This window comes from Mytilus edulis, chromosome 10, assembly GCF_963676685.1.
Source record: "Mytilus edulis chromosome 10, xbMytEdul2.2, whole genome shotgun sequence".
NCBI lineage: Eukaryota > Metazoa > Mollusca > Bivalvia > Mytilida > Mytilidae > Mytilus > Mytilus edulis.
In genome coordinates, this window is record NC_092353.1 from 65,541,813 (window position 1) to 65,568,297 (window position 26,485).

At 33.4% G+C, this 26,485-nt stretch overlaps 1 long non-coding RNA gene across 1 annotated transcript; it reads left to right on the top strand.

Annotated features, from left to right (window-relative positions):
• The first annotated feature begins 22,523 nt into the window (after nt 1-22,523).
• Nucleotides 22,524-24,195, top strand: LOC139492258 (uncharacterized). Its single transcript, XR_011656779.1, has 3 exons — nt 22,524-22,613; nt 23,092-23,275; nt 23,845-24,195. It is a non-coding gene; the product is annotated as an uncharacterized lncRNA (long non-coding RNA).
• Nucleotides 24,196-26,485: the final 2,290 nt, after the last annotated feature.

A 26,485-nucleotide genomic window follows, 5' to 3' on the forward strand; every position in this document is an offset into this window, starting at 1 on the left:
GACAGATGTATACCATAATACGTCCCGTAACCGGGCGTATAATAATTCAACAAGAGAAATATTTAACACACACACACATGTATTTATGTAGAGATATACACATGTCTCACAGAGTACTGCTAAACTGTAACAAACACATTAATGGTCCGTCTGGTGAAAGAGTATTCCACTCATATAGACAAATGTTTTGTGCTGATGTTCATGTAATATTTGCCACTGAAAGTTTTGCAAAAATCAAGAAAACAATGGTTAAAAAATTAATAAATAGTAATAAAAGTTCAGATGTAGGTTCGAGTTTAGGTTCGACAGTGATAAAGGAATATTGTCGGTGACCGTGACTGAAAAGGACATCCAGTTTTATGCATGACTCTTTATTCTTTGGTTCTTTCAACAAAAATAGCCAACATGATATATCAGAGAGTGCTTAAATATTGGCACACAAATTCAATTAATTATTTTCAAATTAACTATCATTAATGAGGGGTGGGGTGGGGGAGGGGGGGGAGGGAGATCCTGATCCCGAAATCCCGGGCTTAAAAACATGAAATCCCGAGGTTCAGAATTTAAAAAAAATCCCGACGTCCCGAAAAAGGTCCTGCCCCCTCATTAATCAGTATTGGCAAAAATAGTTGCATTTACCACAATGAAAGATATATGTGATAAAAGAATATACATTCAAACAAAAAGAGGTGCACCAACAGAAAATAGAAACCACATTCTTACTCTTTAATTTCATCGGATCTCAAAATTTAAACTCCTACCAGAATTTTTACTCTATATCTAACAGTATAACTCAAGAAGTTTCTAAGTGTAACTCGAGCTTAAACTAGAAATCTTACTGGAAAAAATATTCGAAATCAAAATAAAACTGGAACTTTAATTTGTGTCGATTATGGAGCGTTGTGTAATAACAGAAATGTTAGCCAATTTTAAATTTCTTCCGGAAACGGTGTCATTGAGGGCTTTTTTTTTTAAAGTTCCGAGTTTGTGGCTTTTTAAACACGGCATTTCGGGTTTTATCTTCCCGGTGTAATGGACAAGTTAGTGAATTTATTCTGTTTGTAGTCTAAATGGAACGTGTTACTTTTCAATCAGCCCAGATACCCTCAATCTTCCGAAGTAGAAGATTCTAAATCTACAAGCCGTAAATTAATTCTTTAATACGGCATGAGGGCAGCACACATTAGTTTTTCCTATACAACAAATGCAATTAAAAAATTTAGACTCCAACATTGACAATTACTTTTTACTAAATTGTTACTGTATGTTTAATAATGAATAATCAAAATACCTTAAAAAAATATTATTATATAAAAAAAAATATATATATAATTTTAACCCAATAGTTCCAAGCATTGCAAGAAATGCTGCTATGCTAGCAACGTCGTTCAATAACATTACGAGAAAAAGTTATAATTCCCGCCCAAAATTGATAATAAGATCATTATTTCCACTATAGCGGATTTAAAACATCGGTGACCCCCCTTTTTTTATTAATGCTTTTAAAATCTCCCCTGAAGCTGCAACTAATGCAGAAGTTTGAAGGAAAAAACTTTCGTAGATTTTTTTTTATTTCAAGAAAAATCCATAATAAACGGCAATTAGATATCATTGAGATGGGAGCCATCTCTGTGGGCCCCGCTGTGAATAATGTGCATTAAAAAATTGTATCTTTACCATAGGACATGGGTTTGTCAACTGAAATCAAAGTTTTTGACCTTGACCTTTGACCTAGGAAGTTGTAAATAAATTATGACACACCCTTTGGTGTTGGTTTATACACATGTCAAGTATAAACTTTGAAATGATAACGGTTCTCAAGATATAGAGCGGACATGATCTTTACCATAGGACACGGGGTTGTCAACTGAAACCAAAGTTTTTGACCTTGACCCTTGACCTAGGAAGTTGCACATAAATTATGACACACCCTTTGGTGTTGGTTTATATACATGTCAAGTATAAACTTTGAAATGATAACGGTTCTCAAGATGTAGAGCGGACACGATCTTTACCATAGGACATGGGGTTGTCAACTGAAACCAAAGTTTTTGACCTTGACCTTTGACCTAGGAAGTTGCACATAAATTATGACACACCCTTTGGTGTTGGTTTATATACATGTCAAGTATAAACTTTGAAATGATAACGGTTCTCAAGATGTAGAGCGGACACGATCTTTACCATAGGACATAGGGTTGTCAACTGAAACCAAAGTTTTTGACCTTGAACTTTGCCCTAGGCAGTCGTTCAAAAATTATGACACACCCTCTGGTGTTGGTTCATATACATGTCAAGTATAAACTTTGAAATCATAACGGTTCTCAAGATATAGAGCGGACACGATCTTCACCACAGGGTTGTCAACTGAAACCAAAGTTTTTTTTACCTTGACCTTTGACCTAGGGAGTTGTACATACATCATGACACACCCTCTGGTGGTGGTTAATAAACATGTAAAGTATAAAATATGAAATCATAATGGTTCTCTAGATATGGAGCGGACACAAAGTTATTACAAAGTGTTACGGACGGACGGATGGACGGACGGACGGACAGACTGGTCACTATAGGGCGAGCCGCCTTTGGCGGGGCCCTAATTAAAAATGGCGGGAAATGTAAAAAGGCCTTAAAAAATAAGGAAACTGAGAAAAATAAATGTGTATAAGATAAAAGTTACTATTGACTGTTTTAGTTAAACCAGTTAAACAGTTCAAATCGGCTTTATCCACAAAAGAGACATACAACCAGCATGAGTTCTCATCTCGATGTCAGATGTCAGGAAAATACCCGTCCGCTGAGGAACTTACCATAACATAGAATGGTATATTAAAATTACTTATAAAAATCAATCCAAACAAAGCAGCAGGACCTGACAACATAAGACCAAGATTACTGAAAGAACTGGCGAAGGAAATAGCCCCCATACTCACAATGAACTTCCAAACATCAATTGAAACAGGGGATATACCATCTGAAAAGAGGAATGTCAATGTTAGCCCAGTCTTCAAGAAAGGTGAGAGATATAGAGCAGAGAACTACCGACCAATATCTATGACTCAGAGGCGGATTTAGGGGGGGGCCAGGGGGCCTGGGCCCCCCCTTTTTGGGGAAAAAAATGGTTGCTTATATAAGGAATCACTGAAGCGTGACTGGAGCGGGCCCCCTCTTAGGTCAGTCAGTGGGCCCCCACTTGTGAAAATTTCTGGATCCGCCACTGTGACTTATATATGCTGCAAACTCATAGCAGCAACAGTGGCGGATCCAGAACTTTCCCTAAGGGGGCCCGCTGACTGACCTAAAATGGGGGCGCTCCAGTTATGCTTCCATGATTCCCTATATAATCAGCCAAATTTTTCCCACGAAAGGGGGGGCGGGCCTCCCAGCCCCCCCCCCCCCCCTGGATCCGCCTATGAGCACATAATTACAAGCCACATCATGAACCATGCAGATCGCCACCAAATGCTCTACCCATTACAACATGACTTTCGCTCTAAACGATCTTGTGAAACCCAACTAATTGAATTTGTGGACGACATCACTAAAAACATGAGTACAGGTAAACAGACAGACGTACTAATTATGGTTTTCTCTAAAAGCTTTCGATAAAATTGGTCACAGTCTACTCGTTCATAAACTCGAACACTACGGAAACAAAGGAAATATCAATAGTTGGATTGCTAGCTTCCTATCACATCGGACACAAGCAGTAGTAGTGGAAGGAGAGAGCTTATCACATATTGATTTAGAATCTAGGATCGGTATTCCTGTTTTACATCAACGACATGCCTGATGGAATTAAATCTACTATTCGCCTATTTGCTGATGACACCATAGCCTACCTTACAATATCAAACGACAAAGATTCCAACGACCTATATAGCTACAAAAAGATCTAGATAAATTGGCAAAATGGGAAACCAAATGGAAAATGGCCTTCCACCCAGACAAGTGCAATGTGCTCACCATCAGTCGGGAAAACAACACCATTGCAACATCATACAAACTACGTGGTCACTTTAGAACCTGTCAAAAGCGCCAAATACCAAGTTCGGCCTAGCCACAATCAGATGTGCATTTTGTGTTTCACATGAAGTCAAAATTAAGAATCACCCCAGGGAAAAACTCTTTTGATATTTTGGTTCAAAAATGATTTAAATTATGAAAAAATGCCATCGTTAGGCTAACACTGGATTATATAATTACATGCAGTTTTTGGAAGAAATATCTAATATTTTTATTAAATAAATGGTGTTTAAAAACTGTATAATTTTCTTTAATGGTTGCCTTCAAGACATGGTCACCAGTGTCAGATTTTTGGTCAATGACAAAGACAACAAAATATGTTTAGAATTATTGAATATCAAACATTTTAATTGGGGAAAAAAATGACAAGAACATGTTGAACTCACAGTTATTTCAAACAACAGTAGCTTTCTTTAATCATTAATCTTATCTGATAAAACTGTATCTAAACTTATCTATAAATAACAAAACTTCCAAAAAAAACAACCTTTCTTTTGGTGTATAGAACATTAAAATAACTTGAAGCATATTCTTACAATAAACAATCAAACTTAGCAATACAATTTATATGTTTTGTCTACGGACAAGACATTGTATTCATATTTAATGAAATGCATTATTAAAACCTAATTTTGATATATAGCTGAAGTGTTCTCTTGAAAAAAAAACCCATACATTTTATCAGGTTTATCTATCAAATGTTGCTGAACTTTGAGGAAAATGGAAACAAATACATTTTGATAATGTCTACGGACAAGACATTTTATTGATATTCAATTAAATGCTTTCAAAGATGATTGTTAATGTTAAGATAAAAAGTTACCAATTAAATTTTAAGCTGTGTTTTTTTTAATTTTGGAAAATACAAAAATGTACCCATAATTCTTTACATATCTCAATAATTTATTGATTAAGCCAAAATGAAGACACATTATTTTAACTGAAATCCATATATCTAACTGTTTAAAACAATCAAACTATTATTAAAACTCAATTTCGACATAGTTGAATGTGTTCTCTTGAAAAAATAACATACATTTTACCTATCAAATTAGGCTGAACTCGAGGAAATTGGATACAAATATATTGTGGTAATGTCTACGGACAAGACAATTTCAGTTAAAAAAAAATTCTGTTAGAATTAATTGTGACTATATTTATGTTGAAAATACTGAGTTTTAATTTGAATAGATAACTTTCATCACCTATAAATCCATAGCAGACAAATAATTGAATTTAATACTTGTTATGTACAAGTGTCTTGTCCGTAGACACTTCCTCATCTGCTGTTAATACTGAAATGCAAAAGATAAAGTTAGAGAGAGAGACATACTTTTTCTTCATTTGATTTAGTTAATCTTTTAAGGTATGCAGCAACTGGAATAAACAATATTGAAGGAAAATAAGGTATGCTTTTTATGACTAATAATCTGCCACTTTTTTAAATCCACTCCTGTAAAGTAATTTTACAAAAATTGAGAACACTTAAATTACCATTCATTTATTAAAAATAAGATATTTCTAACTTTAAACAACACACAGGACTAATTTAGACCCATAAAGCCAATCAATATTGATAAAAAGACATGTCTACGGACAAGACATGTGTCTACGGACAAGACATTCTGACATATTTTTGAAATTTTTCATCTATTAATAGGTGTAGAAAAAAATGTTAGTAGTGTTTTCATATCTACAAAAGAACAGGAACTTAACAATGCAACATTAATTTAATTATGCTTCCAGTTTACTAGGGAATGCATGTCTACGGACACTTTTCACTTTATTTGTATATCCAACGTTGATGGCATATATCTCCAGCTAGGGTACTGCAATTTTGATAAATGAGGTAGTTTTTGATAATGTATATACTAGGCGAGAAAACAAAACACATAATAGCATAAATTTGATTTATTTTTCTCTTTTATCACTACACTGAGCAAGCTAAAAACAAAAGTACAAAATTTCATAACAAACGCATAGTATTCAACTTTTGATCATAACTTTGTAAATCATTTTGCAATATGCTGTTTATTTTTTCAATGTTTTTATCATAAAAATGAATGTTGAATCATCAGCATATAAATCAATGTTGGATTGCTTAACATGAAGAGGTAAATCATTTATTATATATTATATATATATTAAAAATAACAAAGGAACTAAAATAGAACATTGAGGCACTCCATACTTTACAAACGATTTATCAGATTTAATGTTAGCGTATTGACTTCTTGTTGTCTTTCAGACAAATATGATTTTATCCAATCTATCATATGTTCTCTGATATGATAAAATTTTAACGGACGATGATTGACGGGACACGGAAGAAGCTTGTGGTTATGTGACTTAATAAAATTGAGAATGGAAATGGGGAATGTGCCAAGGAGACAACAATCCGACCGGCATAGAGCAGACAACAGCAGAAGGTCACCAACAGGTCTTCAATGCAGCGAGAAATTCCCGTACCCGTAGGCTTCATGTTTAATTAAAGACAGTGACAACATGTATTGTGTCGGTGTGAAAAATAGTCTTAAAAAATCGAAAATTGCGTACATTTTTGTTTAGGGGCCAGTTAAAGCCTGACTCCGGTTACGGGATTTCCTCGCTGTCTTGAAGACCCATTGATGGCCTTGGGGTGTTTTGTGCTCTTTGTCAGGTTTTACAGCCTAATTTCCCACTTTCCTGCGTAATTTCTTTGTTTTCAAGATAGGAAAATGCACAACTGTACATAAATAAAAAAAAAAATCTTTCAAACTCGAGTAAACTTGTATTTCAATGATGAAAGTAAAGCATCAACATTAAATAGCCTTATATATATCCGGTTGACAAACTGTAGTTTCACGACCAAGGTCAAACAAACAAAACGGCCAGTAAATCTATACATGAAATGTTTTTTGTGTGTGACACTTCCCCAATGGCCATTCTACATATACCCAAAAGATACTCACTATATATATATGATACCGGCTATGTTCTGACAAACGGGGTTCCATTTTCAGCTAAATTGTCTGAAATGGGATTATGTTTTTTTTCCGCCTTGCATTGGAAAGGGTCAGATTTGACTATCTAGAACGGGGTATTATAAATACAACATTGCACTATTGTTTCAGATAAGGGTGAATGTTTGGTAGCATTAAAACGTTTAAACCCGCTGCAATTATTTGCACCTGTCCTAAGTCAGGAATCTGATGTTCAGTATAGTTGACGTGTGTTGATGTGGTTCATAAGTGTTTCCCTTTTCTCGTTTAGACCGTTGGTTTTCCCGTTTGAATGGTCTTACACAAGTAATTTTTGGGACCCTTTATAGCTTGCTGTTCGGTGTGAGCCAAGACTCCGTGTTAAAGATCGTACTTTGACCTATAGCGGGTTTCTCTTATAAAATGTGACTTTGATGGAGAGTTCTTATTTCTTCTTTTTTTGAGTGTGGTATAGATGATAATGACATTTTAAGAAATCTTTTAAGATTTAAACTGATGGTTAGTTTTTGATTTATTAAACAAATCAGTTAGGCGGTATTTAACGCTTATATGATAGGTTATAATTTTATATCTTCTTTTTAGATTTTAAATGTTTACTTGTCCACGGGTGTCATTTGGTTTAACGAGAGAAACGATCGTGAAAGAATATCTAACGGCGGTCAAGTATTGAGAGACGATCGTGAAAGCTCTGGTGACGAATCGCGAAAGACATTTAATCGAGAAGACATATGAAAGGTCAATAAATATTCTAATTTAATTAATAACACAGACAAATTAACGACAAAATAAAACTGTCTGTCAAAATGGTTCAACATTATGAACAGTATGTGAGAATATCCAATTTTAAAAGTACATAGTTATTACAAAACAACAAAAGTCAAATTGCTTCTCCACATTTCAATGACATAAAAAATGTAAACAAACATGTGTTTTTTTTCTCACAAATTAGACTAGAAAAACTACTTTTATCCGAATAAGGGCATTCTATTTGAATTAATCAAATGGTTCTCATAGTTATTTTGTATAAAAATAATCTGAAACTTGGTAAATGAAGAACTATTTACACAAAAATTGATTTTTTAGGATCGTGAAAGATCACGTACCGCATTTTTGAAGATCGTGAAAAGGATCGTGGAAGATCTGATGCTACGAAGACGTTCAAATTATTCAATTATATCATAATTAATATTTGTTATTGGTATTGAGAAAAGCTAGATAGGTCAACATCCTCAGTAGGTTTAACAATTAAAAAAAGAATTAATATTTTCAGAAAATGAAATATAAAATAGTTGGATGATTGTGGAATGAAGCTGTATATTGTCATGTGAAGTACTCACTTATCAAGAGTTATATTATACCCAAATTTTGTATATTGGATCCTATAACTTGCATGTCCGTCAGACAGGATTCACCTGACCCCGAATTTGCCTCATTTCATGGATGAAGATTCATTTTTGTGGTCAAGTCCGTATCGCGGATTCGTTAAGCTTTAGGATAACTGTTATGATTGTAAGATGTATATTTTCGACTTCTGCAAGGTTTCAAATTACATCGAACTCATTATCATACATCATTCGGCAATGTTTGTTTTATGTTAACTTGTTTGGCCTTTTGGATATATACCTGTATGCGATAGCGCCAAGGTATTTCGTGTATGGTGTACATGTTTGTCTGCATGTTTCATATATGACCATGATGACGTCAATTGTATTTGATATATTGAATGATAGTAAGATGTCTATGTCTGGCTGTCGGTCAGGGTTCATATACTTTTGACCTTATGTTCCGAATTAATTGACCAAGCATAACTTTTACATTTGTCAGTTTCTTAGGCACTGTAAAGATCGGAACATATGTATTTGGTGTACGGGATATTTGTAGAGATCTGTATTATATGGTTCATCTGACCTTGAACTCTTTTTATGAACAATTGACAATCTTATGCGCATTTGACACTTTTAATAAAGCCCTTAGTATTATAGACGTTCAACAAATATACTATCATAAGTAAAGCAGACGAGACAGTACAGCATTTGCGCCCTGGTATTCTATAGTCTGTAGGTATATAGTTAAATCAATTCACATCTGCGTATAAAGAACTTAAGAAAGTACTGTTGCACAAAATGTTGGTTATTGTTCAATCTCAAATAACTCATGAAAGATGCTGTTTTGCTGTAATTTTTTGTTTGATGGATATCATTTTGGTTTAAACGTTGCATATACATATTATTGGCAAAATAATGTCGGTCTGCCTGAATTGCACTTTACGAATTCTCAGAGCTGAATCTTTCACACTTATTTAGAAACATTTTTAGTTGGTTTTTTTTTTAACTTTTGAGGTAACGTATTGAATAAAAAAAAATAATAGCTTTAATGTTCATCCTTCTCAAAATAATTACAGGCTTCAACAAGTTGCAGGTTTATCAAATGGTAAAAGAAATACTGATATCTGAATTATTAAGTCTGGTCCCGCATTATCTTTCACGATCAAAATAATGCGTTGCCTCATCTTTCACGATCAAGTTTGATGGAAATTCAACAAATTCAAGGTGTTCATATACAAATTAATGCTTTTAAGGGAAGAACATACTTTAATTTTACTGTACTATCAGATACATCAAAGATTAAATTTCAAATATATCATGATGAACTGAAATATGACCATTATAGGTACAAAAAGCGTGTTATTTGTAAATAATTTCATAGACATGCACTGCGCCTTTTGTGTAAAGTACTGCATATTATCTTTATCTTATTTCACAGTTATGTTGAGGAAGTTAAACCATTTGACAGACACATTTTTTTGTTCGGATTTGTTCCTCGTTTTGATAATTAAGCGATTTTTTCAAAGATTCTGCTGTACTAGAATTTACATTAAATGTCTTTCACGATCCGTTACCATCTAGCTTTCACGATCGTCTCTCAATACTTGACCGCCGTTAGATATTCTTTCACGATTATTTCTCTCGTTAAACCGAATGACACCCATGTTGTCGCTAAGTCATAAGTACAGCTAACAGTGTGAAATTATTCATAACCTTAAGTTTAAGAATTAATAAGTCTTTAAGAAGGCTCTCTTGATAGGGGTATACTACATGTAAGAGCATGGGTTAGGTCTTTCAGTTTGCATTTTATGAGCATGTATAAGTATAAGGTAGGAGAAATAGACATTTGCTGACATGAGAAAGTTTTACAGTCAATGTGCATTGTGGATACATGTAGTATATATATCCTATTGATGAGGAAAGAGACACAAGTGAGATTAAAGGACACAATGACAGTTGATGAATATATCAAGTTTTAGATTTTAATATATGACTGTATATACAGTTTGAATACTTTTAAATAAGTTTGGTGGCATGAATATAAGTGTGTAAAGAAGAAGTTTTTAATTCAAATGTGAACAGTCGACAAATACTATAAGGGATTCTACACTTCAAGGGATTTCCCAACTGAAGTGGTTCATCTGGTAAAGGTGGAATATACAGAATAGTGGGTAACAGGTAACAGGTAACAGGTTCTCTCATTGGCACTCATACCACATCTTTGTATATCTACTAAATTGAAAACAACGTTCAAACCTATGCTTGCGTTGGATAAAACCCACATTTTTATACCTGTGCATGCAAAACGAATTTCTGGGTAAAGGGGTCTGAATACAGCACAGACACCATTTCCAAAAGACCAAAACAGTGAAACTGAGGTATTTTATAACAAAACGGATATAAATCTAAAGTTCAGAAAAAGCTATCGTTAAAGATTTATTTTTCTTTGTTCATGCCCCGATTTCATGTGACCTTTTAACTGAATATACAACTTCCCAGAGATTTGATATGTTAATCAGATATAGGAAGATGTGGTGTGAGTGCCAATGAGACAACTCTCCATACAAATAACAATTTAAAAAGTAAACCATTATAGGTTAAAGTACGGCCTTCAACACGGAGCCTTAGCTCACACCGAACAACAAGCTATAAAGGGCCCCAAAATTACTAGTGTAAAACCATTCAAACGGGAAAACCAACGGTCTAATCTATATAAACAAAACGAGAAACGAGAAACACGTATATATTACATAAACAAACGACAACTACTGTACATCAGATTCCTGACTTAGGACAGGTGCAAACATTTGCAGCGGGATTAAACGTTTTAATGGATCCAAACCTTCTCCCTTTTTCTGAAACAATAGCATAACATCACAACAAAGAAAAACATACGATAAAATATCAATTGGCAGACTTAACTCAATCAAAAAACGTATGATTAAACAATGAACGAATAAATTTGATCTGTGATATCTGAATACAAATGCACAGTTAATTAAATATTAGAGACAAACATTCATGACCAAAAAGCTAACAAACAAATTCAAAAACAGGACATGACTGAGAAATATTTAACCAATCAATGTTCACTTTAGAAAAAAACCGGTTTTTTTATAATCTTGAAGTTTATACAAATGTTGTAAGAATAAGTGAAGATATTACAAATAATCAAAGCTGGTGTCAGTACATAATCTGAATGATCCAAAGGCAGACTATTTACACCAATTTGTATCATGGAGTCTGTACTTCATAAATTAATGGTAAATTGTTGAAATCCAGGAGCTTCTGACCCCCCCCCCCCTGGACCCTTTACCGGGGCAACTTGAGATACTACTCATGTTCAGAAAATCCTGGTCTAGGACTATTGAAATGTAAAGTAACGCCTTATACCCTAGAATTAGGAATTTCTCGTTATTGGTCTACTGCTGTTAAGATCCATCCAAGACAATTAATGGAGAGAATTCGGCATAAAAAAATATCAACCCTGACACTTTAACTATAAAATATACATGTTCCAAATCAACTTGAACCGTTACATTCAGTGCCGTATGATTTCACAATTATTTTATGTTTTTTAGCCAAAAAAAGGTCCAAAAGTATTTTTGCCTCGTTATGCTCGGCAAAGATTGTATCATATACGTCTCCTCTTTCTAATATCCTGGAAACGTCCCTGAGGTTTCTTGTATGTTTCTCTATCCATTGGCATTATCAAGCAAAATATGCAACGAAACTCACCAATGCAGAATAACGCAACAAGAGATACCCAATCACTCATTCTGATTCAAGGCAGTTGAAAAAAAAGAAACCAAGAAAAAACGATTAAAATCAATTTTCCAAAATTTGTTCACTTAAAATTTACAACTTATCTAAAGAATCGATTCCAATGTCTATCTAAAAGTTTTTAGGTCGTATGTAGGTTTTTTTGTTGTTGTTGTCACAAGTTGAGTTACTATCTTATTGACATCTATCCTACTGTTTTTTTTTATAAGAACAATCAAACAGACTACAAACGATGTACTATGTACTCGTGACTTTATCTAATATTTCGGAGAGAAAAAACCCAAAAAACAAAGCCTCATCATCTGTTGCTACTTTATGTTTGAAAGATATTTGAAATCTTTTATTTTAAATGCATTCATCTATTTATCTTTCTTTGTTAACATATTTTATGCTATAAAAAAAGACAACATGCCTATATATGTAGATAAAATAACCAAAAAGAAAATGTAAAATGTATATGCTAATCCTTTCTGTTTACGTTTTCCGTTTCCGTGGTTTAGCAACACCATATTGGGACTAGGTCAGTCTTTTTTCTTAAAGGAGGTACCATTTGATATTTAAGGGGGGCTAGGATAATAAAAATTATCCTGCATTTTTTTTTAACTTGTAGTCTCTGACATCCTTTTTTATTATTCATTTTTTTTGTCCTGACTTTTTTTACAAAAAAAAATAATCTTATTGTCTTTTTATGACCTAAAACTCATGACTTGCCTTGTTTTCAAATTTCATACTAGCCCACCCTAAAAATCAAATGGTAGATCCCTTATTGACAAAACAAATGGCCGACTATAATAACTGGGTAAGTATTTTCTTTAAATATTATGAATGTTTAACTTTAATGCCGAGAACGAGATATAAATACAGGAAGATTATGTATGTTTCGACCACTTTTAGATGTATTAAGGGTACGACATTTTGTTTTTTTCTGATGAAGGAATTTCAGTTTTCTCGGACAGAATATTTATGTTCAAATTGTTTACTGTAAAGTCGAGTAGACCGGTCTGAATATATGCTGTAATTTAAAATGTAAATCGATAATTGTGTATAATTGAGAGCGTAACAACACATTGACAGAAACAAGTGCATGTGGTTTTATTAGGTTTTAACCTTATTGTATAATATGTGCATCAAGCAATATGTGACACAATAATAACATAGATTTTTATGCCCCCCACCATAGAGGAGGGTGCATTAAGTTTTACCCATGTATTTCTGTACGTGTACAAGTCCTTAAGTCCCAAAGTTGGTTTCTGATCTTTCACTTTATATTACTAAACCAAATGTTATTCTGTTCTGGTATATACCTCCGTTTTATCGGAGCACTCCACTTGTCGAATGAGCATTAAAATCTTTAATTATACTTAACCGAAAAAGTGAATTAAATAAGGGTTTAAAATGTCTTTGATAATATATTAAAAGATGGTCTGATTAATCATTTTAAAGTCTCGTTGTCAGCATTGTCTGAAGACATAAGGTTTCCAGATAATAACTTTAGTATCAGTGAATGGAAATCAATAAAATTTTAAAGGGGCACTACCTACGAGATATATAAAAAATATAAAGTTTGATTTTTTTTTGTTCAATCAATAATGAAAGTGAAATAATGAAATAACAATTCGCTTTTTGCGGCCAGAAAGGTTCAATTTTGTTGAATTATGCTAAGAAACATTGATAATTAGTTATTCACTTGCAAGTGAACGAGTCGACCTCTTTAAATGCTGGCTATTAAAAAAAAAAGAATGTCAACAATGAAAGTGAAACTATGGTAAATCATTTGATTACTAATTCGATGCACTACAAAATCATTCTTATACGGTTAAAAAAAATGAGAAACATCTATTTTTAATCTATAAAATAAAATCAAACAGACCTATAAAAATCCAATTGCACGTGTTGGTTTAATCTATTCATTTCTTTATTTATGTTTACATCGCTTATATGGTCATCTGGGGTCAAATCGATAGTTAATTAGATGACGTCTGAACTAAAATACACTCGAAACAAACCTATATATTATTTACCCCATGCTCTGTAAACTGTTTATTTTAGACTTTCGATAGTTTGGATAAATGTTTTTCATTGTTATAAATCAACTATGAGAATTTGAGTCAAATCGGTGACCATGAATTTGATAGCTAGTGCCCCTTCAACACAATGTTTATAACCACAAAAGGAAGGTTGGGATTAATTTTTGGTGGTTATGGGGGTTTAGGAATTAGGGATCCAAAGGGGTCCAAAACAAGCATTTATCTAGTTTCAGGACAATTAGTTGTGTATAAATATTTCAATTGCTCTAAAATTGTACCACAATGTTCAATATCATTAATTAGACAGTTGGGATTTCTTTTAAGGGTTATGGGGCAAACAGTCTAGGGTTTAAGGGCCAAAAACAAGCATGTTTGTAGTTTCTGGACAATAACTTATGTATAACTGTACGAATCTCTCTGACATTGTACCTCAATGTGTCTTACTAGAATGGAAAGGCTGGAACTGAGTTTTGGGGTTGTTGTTCCAAGGAAGTTTCAAAAGGTGAGGGGCAAAAAAGGGACCCAAATAAGCATTTTTGTAGTTTTCAGTCAATAACTTGTATTTAAGTGTACAATCTTTCTGAAATAAGACCACAAATTTCTATACTACAAAGGGATGGTTAAAGGGGAGGTTATTGCTCAAATCAGTAAGCAATTAGGGGCAAAAAGGAGGAAACAAGGTTTTTTTCTGGTAAAGGACAATTTAGACAATTTTAGAGGAGTAAAGGGAGGTAATCCAATTAAATTTTAAAGAACACTGTTATATATGTTTGATTACTTGATTACCTCCCTTAAGCTGCTGGAAAATTATGTATTGAAAAATGATGATTGTCTATTGTGTAGCTGTAAATTTAGTTTAAGAAGTTACTGTTAATTAATATAAATTTTAACCATGATTGTATGTCCTTTTCTATTTTAATATTTTATTATGTATTTCAATGAGTAGTTATTGTTGCCAACTCCATTACAAATTTGAATTGAGATTATTTTTGGAATTATGGGAAACAAAAAAAGAAAAAGAGGGGGGGAGGGGTTGTTTAAATAAGAATTAATTTGTGGAGGGGGGTGGGGTGTCAAAATGTTCTCATTTCAGATTTTAGTGTATTGCTCAAAAGCAAAAAAATATTAAGTTCATTAAACCACATTCATTCTGTGTCAGAAATCCAAATTTAGAGCTCTATTAAGCTTGAATGTTGTGTCCATACTTGCCCCAACTGTTCAGGATTTCAGCTGTATGTCTGTCTGTGGTTTTTTTTTGTCTGACTGTCTGTCTGATTGTTGTATTCAAGTCTGTTATTTTTTTTAGGTTATAAAAGACACTTCAATAAAATGTATGGATAATTTGATTGAGAGCCAAAATACAATTGAAACACATGCAGATGGGATTGTAAGTACTACAAAACTTGTATAGTCTTTATGGAAATTTGATTTTATGCTTAATTATGATAGAATAATTCAAAATTTGGTAAACGGCATATTAGATAAGCAGGTGGTCTGTTTAACATGTCTAATATTGGAATATGATAATTTTGATAGCTGTTATAAAAATTTGGTTGGATCAAGAGTTCATGTTTGAGTGTTTTACCCTTGTCCATAATTCCGTAATTCCTTAATTCCGTCATTTTGTCATTCCGTCGTTCCACAACAATTGAAGCATCATACAGGTTTTTTTTCTTGCCTTCTGATATTGGACTGATTTTTGGTTTGTGAGTTAACCCATGATCAAGTTCAAGATCAAGTTTGTGTTTCGTTCCTCTTCACTAATTTTTGCTGAAATTGCTGGCTTTGGACTTGATAAATTGTTGAAAATCACAGTTATACGGACTGTTAGATGTTTTTTCTTATACTATATGCAATACATTTGTAGGTCAACTATATTTGGTGTATGGATTTTTTAACTTTTTTTTTTATTTGACCTTAACCTCATTTTCATGGTTCATTGCACAGTGTTAAGTTTTTTTGTTTTTGTCTGTTTTTAGCTCACCTGGCCCAAAAGGCCAAGTGAGCTTTTCCCATCACTTGGCGTCCGTCGTCCGTCGTCCGTCGTCCGTCGTCCGTCGTCCGTCGTCTGTCGTCCGTCGTCGTCTGGCGTCGTTAACTTTTACAAAAATCTTCTCCTCTGAAACTACTGGGCCAAATTACACCAAACTTGGCCATAACCATCATTGGGGTATCTAGTTTAAAAAATGTGTTCGGTGACCCGGCCAACCATCCAAGATGGCCACCATGGCTAAAAATAGAACATAGGGGTAAAATGCAGTTTTTGGCTTATAACTCAAAAATCAAAGCATTTAGAGCAAATCTGATAAGGGGTTAAATTGTTAAACAGGTCAAAATCTATCTGCCCTGAAATTTTCAGATAAATCGGATATCCTGTTGTTGGGTTGCTGCCCCTGAATTAGTAATTTTAAGGAAATTTTGCTGTTTTTGGTTATTATCTTGAATATTATTATAAATAGAGATAAACTGTAAACAGCAATAATGTTCAGCAAAGTAAGATTTACAAATAAGTCAACATGACCGAAATGGTCAGTTGACCCCTTTAGGAGTTATTGCCCTTTATAGTCAATTTTTAACCATTTTTCGTAAATCTTAGTTATCTTTTACAAAAATCTTCTCCTCTGAAAATACTTGGCCAAATCAATCCAAACTTGGCCACAACCATCTTTGGGGTATGTAGTTTCAAAAATGTGTCCAGTGACCCGGCCATCCAATCAATATGGCTGCCATGGCTAAAAATAGAATCTGGGGTAAAATGCAGTTTTTGGCTTATAACTCAAAAACCAAAGCATTTATAGTAAATCTGACAGGGGTAAAATTGTTTATCAGGTCAAGATCTACCTGCCCTGAAATTTTCTGATGAGTCTGACAACCCAGTTTTGGGATGCCGCCCCAGAATTAGTAATTTTAATGAAATTTTGCTGTTTTTGGTTATTATCTTGAATATTATTATAGATAGAGATAAACTGTACACAGCAATAATGTTCAGCAAAATAAGATTTACAAATAAGTCAAAATGACCACAATGGTCAGTTGACCCGTTTAGGAGTTATTGCCCTTTATAGTCACAACCATCTTTGGGGTATGTAGTTTCAAAAATGTGTGCGGTGACCCGGCCATCCAACCAAAATGAAAAAAAAAAAATCTGGAGTAAAGGTGTTTATCAGGTCAAGATTTATCTGCTCTGAAATTTTCGGATAATTCAGACAACCCGTTGTTGGGTTGCTGATCCTGAATTGTTAGTTTTAAGGAAATTTTGCTGTATTTGGTTATTATCTTGAATAGTATTATAGATAGAGATAAACTGTAAACAGCAATAATGTTCAGCAAAGTAAGATTTACAAATAAGTCAACGTGACTGAAATGGTCAATTGACCCCCTATGGAGTTATTGTCCTTTATAGTCAATTTTTAACAATTTTCATAAAATTTGTAAATTTTTTCTAACATTTTTCACTGAAACTATTGGGCCAAGTTCATTATAGATAGAGATAATTTTCAGCAGCAAGAATGTTCAGTAAAGTAAGATGTACAAACACATCACCATCACCAAAACACAATTTTGTCATGAATCCATCCTCTTCCTTTGTTTAATATTCATAAAGACCAAGGTGAGCGACACAGGCTCTTTAGAGCCTCTAGTTTCATATACTATAGGCAATAGGTCAACTATATTTGTTGTATGGAAAAATTGTTAGCTGAACATGCCTGCCTGGCATGGTTCATCGGACCTTGACCTCATTTTCATGGTTCATTGGTCAATGTTTAGTTAACTTGATTATGTTAAGTTTATGGGACAGTTCGACTATTGACATAATATCAATGGATAGTAAAGAATGCGAGACATTTCAGCGTGTGCACTCTTGCTTCAAAATTTTTTTTTTAAAAATCATGGGTTATTGGACTTTTTTCATGCTACAGGTTGTTCAAAATTGTCAGATTTTGTATAGATTATGCATGGAAAATCAAATTTTGTGTGATAAAAAGAAAACGTAACATAAAATGTGAGAAGATTGCTATTATAACATGATTTCAGTTAAGAAAAAGAAAAAATGGGGTCACTGAATTTGTTTTCTTGCTAAATATCAGAATAGGAAAATTTATAACACTTTCTATTATAAAATTACTTTATCTGAGTTATCTCCTCTTATTTGGCAAAGTTGAAAAAAATCTAATCAAACACTAACAAGGTGTTTTTGAGAAGTTACAGCTGTAACTATATATGATAAAACACACAATTTTTCTATACTTATATCATAAGTCTTTTACATAAATTATATACAACTCTCAAAATTTGCAAATTTCATTAAATATCTAGACCGAAGTTATCTGCTTCTTCAAAATCCAAGATGGAGAAGACACTCAAGCCACCTTAAACACTTTTAACTTCTACTAGGTGAAATTAACTTGCTTACAAATGCAACAATAAAACATTGATTTAACTAAACATATCTGCCTCATTGCAAAAGATAGTCTTAACGAACTTGGGGATGATCATACAGTTGCACGCCGACATCTGCAGAGAAAAAAAATAATCAAACACATAATACAATGTGACTGGAACATGCTCTTTACTCTAAACCGCATGCTATAAACTAAGCACCAGATGGGGTAACAAGGGGAGACAAATCTAGTACACAGAGTTATCAATTAGGTACATAATTAAAGAGAGTTTTCAGATCTCCTTACATATAAAAAAAACATAGTAAAGGTAGATATATAGTTGCATTACTATGTAGTAAACAGTAAATTTGTGTAAATTAAAGAAAGCAAGGGTCTGAGGCAAGGATCTGGAATTTTTTCACCTAATTTATCATTTTGAGATAAATTAAAAGTTATACTATCCATATAAGACAGATAGAATTTCACTCTTCTGGAAACAATGTACCTATGAAATACCATGTCTGAAAAAAAATACTGTTACAAATTATCCCCAGGATAAAATATCACAGAGGAAGAAATACACAGCAAAATTGTTCAGCAAAGTCAATTTTAGAAATAGGTCAACATGACCAAAATTATTGTCAATTGACCCCATAAGGAGTTTTACAATGTATTTTTCTCAAATTTTTGAAACCTTAACAAAGATCTCCTCCTTTGAAACTACTGGGCCAAATAAAACTAAACTTGGCCTAAAAATTCCTAAAGGTATCTAGAGCCTACAGGTAGTTTATGTAGATTGAATATTTTGTGTTGCTCATATACTCATCTTGTGTATGCATCGAAATAACTGCCTGAAATAAAACTTCTTTTTGTTTTTCTGTTTTTTCAGGATCCCTACACTTAAAATTAGCTTTTTAATGATGAGTAATTTCACTTTTTTTCTATTAATATGACTGTCAAATTTATATCTAATTCCATGCATTTTTAAATGTTATATCTTTTCATAAATTTTTTTTCTCTCCATATATTCCTATATACCCATTAAGAAAAATATGCAAGTAGACAACAGGGAACACAGATTTGAATCAATTTTTATTTGTCAATCTGAGTTTAAGTTTGCACAGACTTTTGCTCGACTATTATTTCACCATAGTGAGTTTGTAGATGAGACCAGATACTGAATATCAATATTGATACAATGAGTAAATAATACCATTGTCACTTTTATTTCATGATCCTAAATGATGAACATGTCTTTTTTTACAGGACACACAGGCCATTTACCAAAGAGAAGAGACACATCAGTATTTAAATCGCTTTTTAGAAGTTAATGGCAGCAAAACTATTTCCAGCCTTCCATTAAAGTCCTGGTTTGAACTGTCCAAAAAATCTCAATACTTGTATGGTAGACTACAAAATATTATTTACAGCATCATTGGATGTTTTTTCTGAGAATTTTAGTGATGTCTCACAGCAGATTTTTTGTGTCAAACTCAACTGAGAAGGTCTCTTCTGATAAAAATATCAAACCTCTTGCAATGTTATCAACAATCGGTATTACCAGAAATCAGAATCTTGGCAGCATAGAAGACAATTGTTATAAATGTTTTCATTGTTTATGACATACCAAGAAGTATTGCAATTTATCCCTGACTTTACAGAGTTAAAATACTACACTTCAAAAAAACATGGGGAGATATTTGGCTATGGGCTGCCTGTACCTCTAGCAGAAATACACAGACAAAAAATGGATAGCTTCTTAGAATTTATAACATCGCCGCATATTATCAGAAATCTACCATATGGTGAAAAAAAATTGAAATTATCTGATAGAACAGTTCAAAATGTGCCAAACCTGATTCGATGCATGGGCATCTCAGATTTTATTTAATAGTACAAAGTAGATTGTGAAGAAAAAACTATTATTCCATTAGGTAAGAATAAAATAAAGAAATTCTTATATTATATTGCATACTTGTTACAAAAAATCCATAATTGTTTTGGTCTCACCTAGTCAAAAAAGAAAGACATAGATATGCTAGTCAAGGTCTATCGATTTTGAAACTTTTCCTTATATAACATGTATAATTTTGTGATTCAAACCAGTCAAATTAAGTTTTAACCTCAAACTAATTGCAATAGTAAATGTTTTAGCTCTAATCTATAGCGTTAAGCCCTGAATATACACAGTAAAAAGTCCCATAAAATCTAACTTGAGGAAAACTCAAAATCATCATTTTTAAATTCCTATGGAAACTAACATTGGAAGGGGAGATAAATTCTTTTTTTGTCAATTTTTGATTGTTTTTTTTAAATTTATGTAAAATATAATACTTTGATGGGATTATAAGTTTATATTAAAATATAGTATATAATCTTCTGCTCATGAAATGTATAAAACCAAAGTGTTATGGGTATTATTATTAATTTTGGTGCATTTTTCATTCAGGATATTGCAAATTTGTGGCTTTGTGTCCATTTTGAAAAAATAATGTGAACATTTGGTATTGTTGTCGAGCCTGCAACTTTTGTTGCAGAAAGCTCGACATAGGGATAGTGATCCGGCGGCGGCGGCGGCGGCGGCGGCAGTGTTAGCTCACTTCTTAAAAGCTTTATATTTCAGAAGGTGGAAGACCTGGATGCTTCATACTTTGTATATAGATGCTTCATGTTATGAAGTTTCTGTCAGTCACATGTCCAATGTCCTTGACCTCATTTTCATGGTTCAGTGACCACTTGAAAAAAAAGTTCAAATTTTTTGTAATGTTGAATTCTCTCTTATTATAAGTAATAGGATAACTATATTTGATATGTGCCTACCTTGCAAGGTCCTCATGTCTGTCAGACAGTTTTCACTTGACCCCGACCTCATTTCATGGATCAGTGATCAAGGTTAAGTTTTGGTGGTCAAGTCCATATCTCAGATACTATAAGCAATAGGGCTAGTATATTCGGTGTATGGAAGGACTGTAAGGGTTGACCTCATTTTCATGGTTCAGTGGTTATAGTTAAATTTTTGTGTTTTGGTCTGTTTTTCTCATACTATATGCAATAGGTCTACTATATTTGTTGTATGGAATGATGGTAAGGTGTACATGTCTAGCGGGCAGATGTCATGTGACCTTGACCTCATTTTCATGGTTCAGTGGTCAAAGTTAAGTTTTTGAGTTTTGGTCTTTTTATCTAATACTGTATGCCATAGGTCAACTATATTTGGTGTATGGAAATATTTTATGATCTTTATGTCAGTCGCGCAGGTTTTATTTGACGGTGACCTCATTTTTACGGTTCATTGCACAGTGTTAAGTTTTTGTGTTTTGGTCTATTTTTCTTAAACTATAAGTAATGGGTCAACTATATATGTTGTATAGAAGCATTGTTAGCTGTACATGTCTGCCTGGCATAGTTCATCGGACCTTGACCTCATTTTCAAGGTTCATTGGTCTTTGTTTAGTTATCTTGGTTAATGTAAGTTTATGAGACAGTTGTAATAAAACTAAGCTTTATACTTAGGACTATCAACATAATATCAATGATTAGTATTGAAGGCGAGACATTTCAGCGTGTGCACTCTTGTTTTTATCTGTATATTATACTTTTTCAGCATTTATCTTGTTGAAAGAAACTTTAAACCACAAAAAGAAAAATATATGCTTAATCATTTTTATTATATTAAATTTAAGATTCTTTAGACATGTTGAAAATTTCAATAACTGGTCAACTAATGAATTACGAAATCTATATTGTAGCTTGATTAAAGATATGAAAAAACCCTTAGAGTTGTTTGTTATACTCTTAAGACAGCCAAAATACCAAGAATGAATATATTCTGTTGAATAGAAGTGGTAAAGTTATAATTTTGTATCAATTTTTATTGATATTTCTGCTTTTTTGCAGAGTTATCTCCCTTTTTCAATGCAAATCTCCATAGGAATTTTAAATCATGATTCTTTATTCTGTGTATATTAGGGGTATAATGCTAGATTAAAACTTAAAATCTTCTGTTGCAATTACTTTCAGGTTAGGATCAAATTTATGCTTGATTGACTGGACTATTAGGACAGTTTATAGGGAAACCACTAGTGTTAGGTAAAAGTTATTTAGTATACATATTTGTATTATGACTTTCTCTTTTGTTGTCTAAGAGTTACGATACTTTATTAATGAAAAAAATGTTGTAATACCATTTTGTATGATAAACATGATAAACCAAGATTGCTTTCACAAAAAAATGTATTTTAATGATTGATAGACCCTCTCAATTTAAATGATTTTTACTAGTGTCACCATAGTGTAATAGAACTTTGTTTTAGTCGAAAATGTGGTTTTAAAATCAAACTCCACTGTATACTATAAATTTAGAAATTATTTTGTCATTTCAAATGCGATTTTGATTATTACGATTTTGAGAAAAATCCGGTTTAATTTGTATAAAACATTTCAAAATGCAAGTTTAAATTATTGTGTTTACAACTCTGTCAAATTTTTCGCAATAATAAAAACCTCGCAATAATTTCTGAACTTACAGTACATATGAATAATGATTTATCATACTTCTTTATTGTAGGTGAAAGTACATGTACCAAATGTTATCAGAATGTACAGCTACCATCTGACAAAACTTTGAAGGTGTTGACTATTTTGTGGCTGGAGGCTGGAGGGCTTTTGCTACCCTAGAGGCTGTAGCTAAAGAATAAAACAGTCTTGATCTTTTGCTGCAGTCAAGAAGATACATAAAGGCAGATTTTAGGGTATGTGTGAACATTTAGTACTCTGAATATACATGTAGTTTTTATGGCCCCGCAACAAAGTTGTGGGGTTCATATAGTTTTACCTTTGTCCCTCTTTATGTAATTCCTTCATTCTGTCATTCTGTCATTCCGTCATTCCGCCATTCCACAACAAACCATTATACAGAGTTTTTTATACAACCGCAAAAATTGAAAATTTATTGGTCGTATATTGGTATCACGTTGGCGTTGTCTCCGGCGTCGGCGTTGTCATCGTCATCTTCCGAAGACATTTGGTTTTCGCACTATTACTTTAATTTAAGTAAAAGTAGACACGAGGTTTGTGACCACAAAAGGAAGGTTGGGATTGATTTTGGGAGTTTTGGTCCCAATTGTTTAGGAATAAGGGGCCAAAAAAGGGCCCAAATAAGCATTATTCTTGGTTCAAATAAAAAGTTTGCAACTATTTTACTAATCCATACTCTGTTTTTCTTTCAGATGCGGGGATCCCCATATAATTTTCTTTATATAGGCCACTACCCCCTCTTTGCAACTATTTTACTAATCCATACTCTTTGTTTTTCTTTCAGATGCAGGGATCCCCATTGGAGGACAGCAGATAACAGAAGAAGCACATTGAAAGTTGAGTAAAGTTTTCTTTATATAGGCCCCTATCCCCTTTTTTTTAACTAATTTACTAATCCATACTTTGTTTTTCTTTCAGACGCGGGAAAGACAGCAGATAACAGAAAAATACCATTGAAAGTTGAGTATAGTTTTCTTTATATAGGCCCCTACCCCCTCTTTGCAACTATTTTACTAATCCATACTCTTTGTTTTTCTTTCAGATGCAGGGATCACCATTGGAGGACAGCATATAACAGAAGAAGCCCATGGAAAGTTGAGTATAGTTTTCTTTATATAGGCCCCTAACCCCTCTATTTAACTAATTTACTAATCCATACTCTTTGTTTTTCTTTCAGACGCCAGAGGGACGACAGATAACAAAAGAAGCCCATTGAAAGTTGAGTATAGTTTTCTTTATATAGGCCACTATCCCCTCTTTTTAACTAATTTACTAATCCATACTCTTTGTTTTTCTTTCAGACGCCAGAGGGACGACAGATAACAGAAGAAGCCCATTGAAAGTTGAGTATAGTTTTCTTTATATAGGCCCCTATCTCCTCTTTTTAACTAATTTACTAATCCATACTCTTTGTTTTTCTTTCAGACGCCAGAGGGACGACAGATAACAGAAGAAGCCCATTGAAAGTTGAGTATAGTTTTCTTTATATAGGCCCCTATCCCCTCTTTTTAACTAATTTACTAATCCATACTCTTTGTTTTTCTTTCAGACGCCAGAGGGACGACAGATAACAGAAGAAGCCCATTGTAAGTTGAGTATAGTTTTCTTTATATAGGCCCCTTTCCACTCTTTTCAACTAATTTTCTTATCCGTACTCTTTGTTTTTCTTTCAGACGCAGGAATGACAGCAGATAACAGAAGAAGCCCATTGAAAGTTGAGTATAGTTTTCTTTATATAGGCCCCTATCCCCTCTTTTTAACTAATTTACTAATCCATACTCTTTGTTTTTCTTTCAGACGCCAGAGGGATGACAGATAACAGAAGAAGCCCATTGAAAGTTGAGTATAGTTTTCTTTGTATAGGCCCCTATCCCCTCTATTTAACTAATTTACTAATCCATACTTTGTTTTTCTTTCAGACGCGGGAAAGATGGCAGATAACAGAAAAAGCCCATTGAAAGTTGAGTATAGTTTTCTTTATATAGGCCCCTATCCCCTCTTTTTAAGTAATTTACTAATCCATACTCTTTGTTTTTCTTTCAGACGCCAGAGGGACGACAGATAACAGAAGAAGCCCATTGAAAGTTGAGTATAGTTTTCTTTATATAGGCCCCTATCCCCACTTTTTAACTAATTTACTAATCCATACTCTTTGTTTTTCTTTCAGACGCTGGAGGGACAACAGATAACAAAAGAAGCCCATTGAAAGTTGAGTATAGTTTTCTTTATATAGGCCCCTATCCCCTCTTTTTAACTAATTTACTAATCCATACTCTTTGTTTTTCTTTCAGACACCGGAGGGACAACAGATAACAGAAGAAGCCCATTGAAAGTTGAGTATAGTTTTCTTTATATAGGCCCCTATCCCCTCATTTTAACTAATTTACTAATCCATACTCTTTGTTTTTCTTTCAGACGCCAGAGGGACAGATAACAGAAGAAGCCCTTTGAAAGTTGAGTATAGTTTTCTTTATATAGGCCCCTATCTCCTCTTTTTAACTAATTTACTAATCCATACTCTTGTTTTTCTTTCAGACACCAGAGGGACAACAGATAACAGAAGAAGCCCATTGAAAGTTGAGTATAGTTTTCTTTATATAGGCCCCTATCTCCTCTTTTTAACTAATTTACTAATCCATACTCTTGTTTTTCTTTCAGACGCCAGAGGGACAACAGATAACAGAAGAAGCCCATTGAAAGTTGAGTTTAGTTTTCTTTATATAGGCCCCTACCCCCTCTTTGCAACTATTTTACTAATCCATACTCTTTGTTTTTCTTTCAGATGCAGGGATCACCATTGGAGGACAGCATATAACAGAAGAAGCCCATTGAAAGTTGAGTATAGTTTTCTTTATATAGGCCCCTATCCCCTCTATTTAACTAATTTACTAATCCATACATTGTTTTTCTTTCAGACGCGGGAAAGACAGCAGATAACAGAAAAAGACTATTGAAGGTTGAGTATAGTTTTCTTTATATAGGCCCATATCCCCTCTTTTTACTAATTTACTAATCCATACTCTTTGTTTTTCTTTCAGACGCCAGAGGGACGACAGATAAAAGAAGAAGCCTATTGAAAAGTGAGTATAGTTTTCTTTATATAGGCCCCTATCCCCTCTTTTTGACTAATTTACTAATCCATGCTCTTTGTTTTTCTTTCAGACGCCAAAGGGACGACAGATAACAGAAGAAGCCCATTGAAAGTTGAGTATAGTTTTCTTTATATAGGCCCCTATCCCCTCTTTTTAACTAATTTACTAATCCATACTCTTTGTTTTTCTTTCATACGCCAGAGGGATGACAGATAACAGAAGAAGCCCATTGAAAGTTGAGTATAGTTTTCTTTATATAGGCCCCTATCCCCTCTTTTTAACTAATTTACTAATCCATACTCTTTGTTTTTCTTTCAGACGCCGGAGGGACAA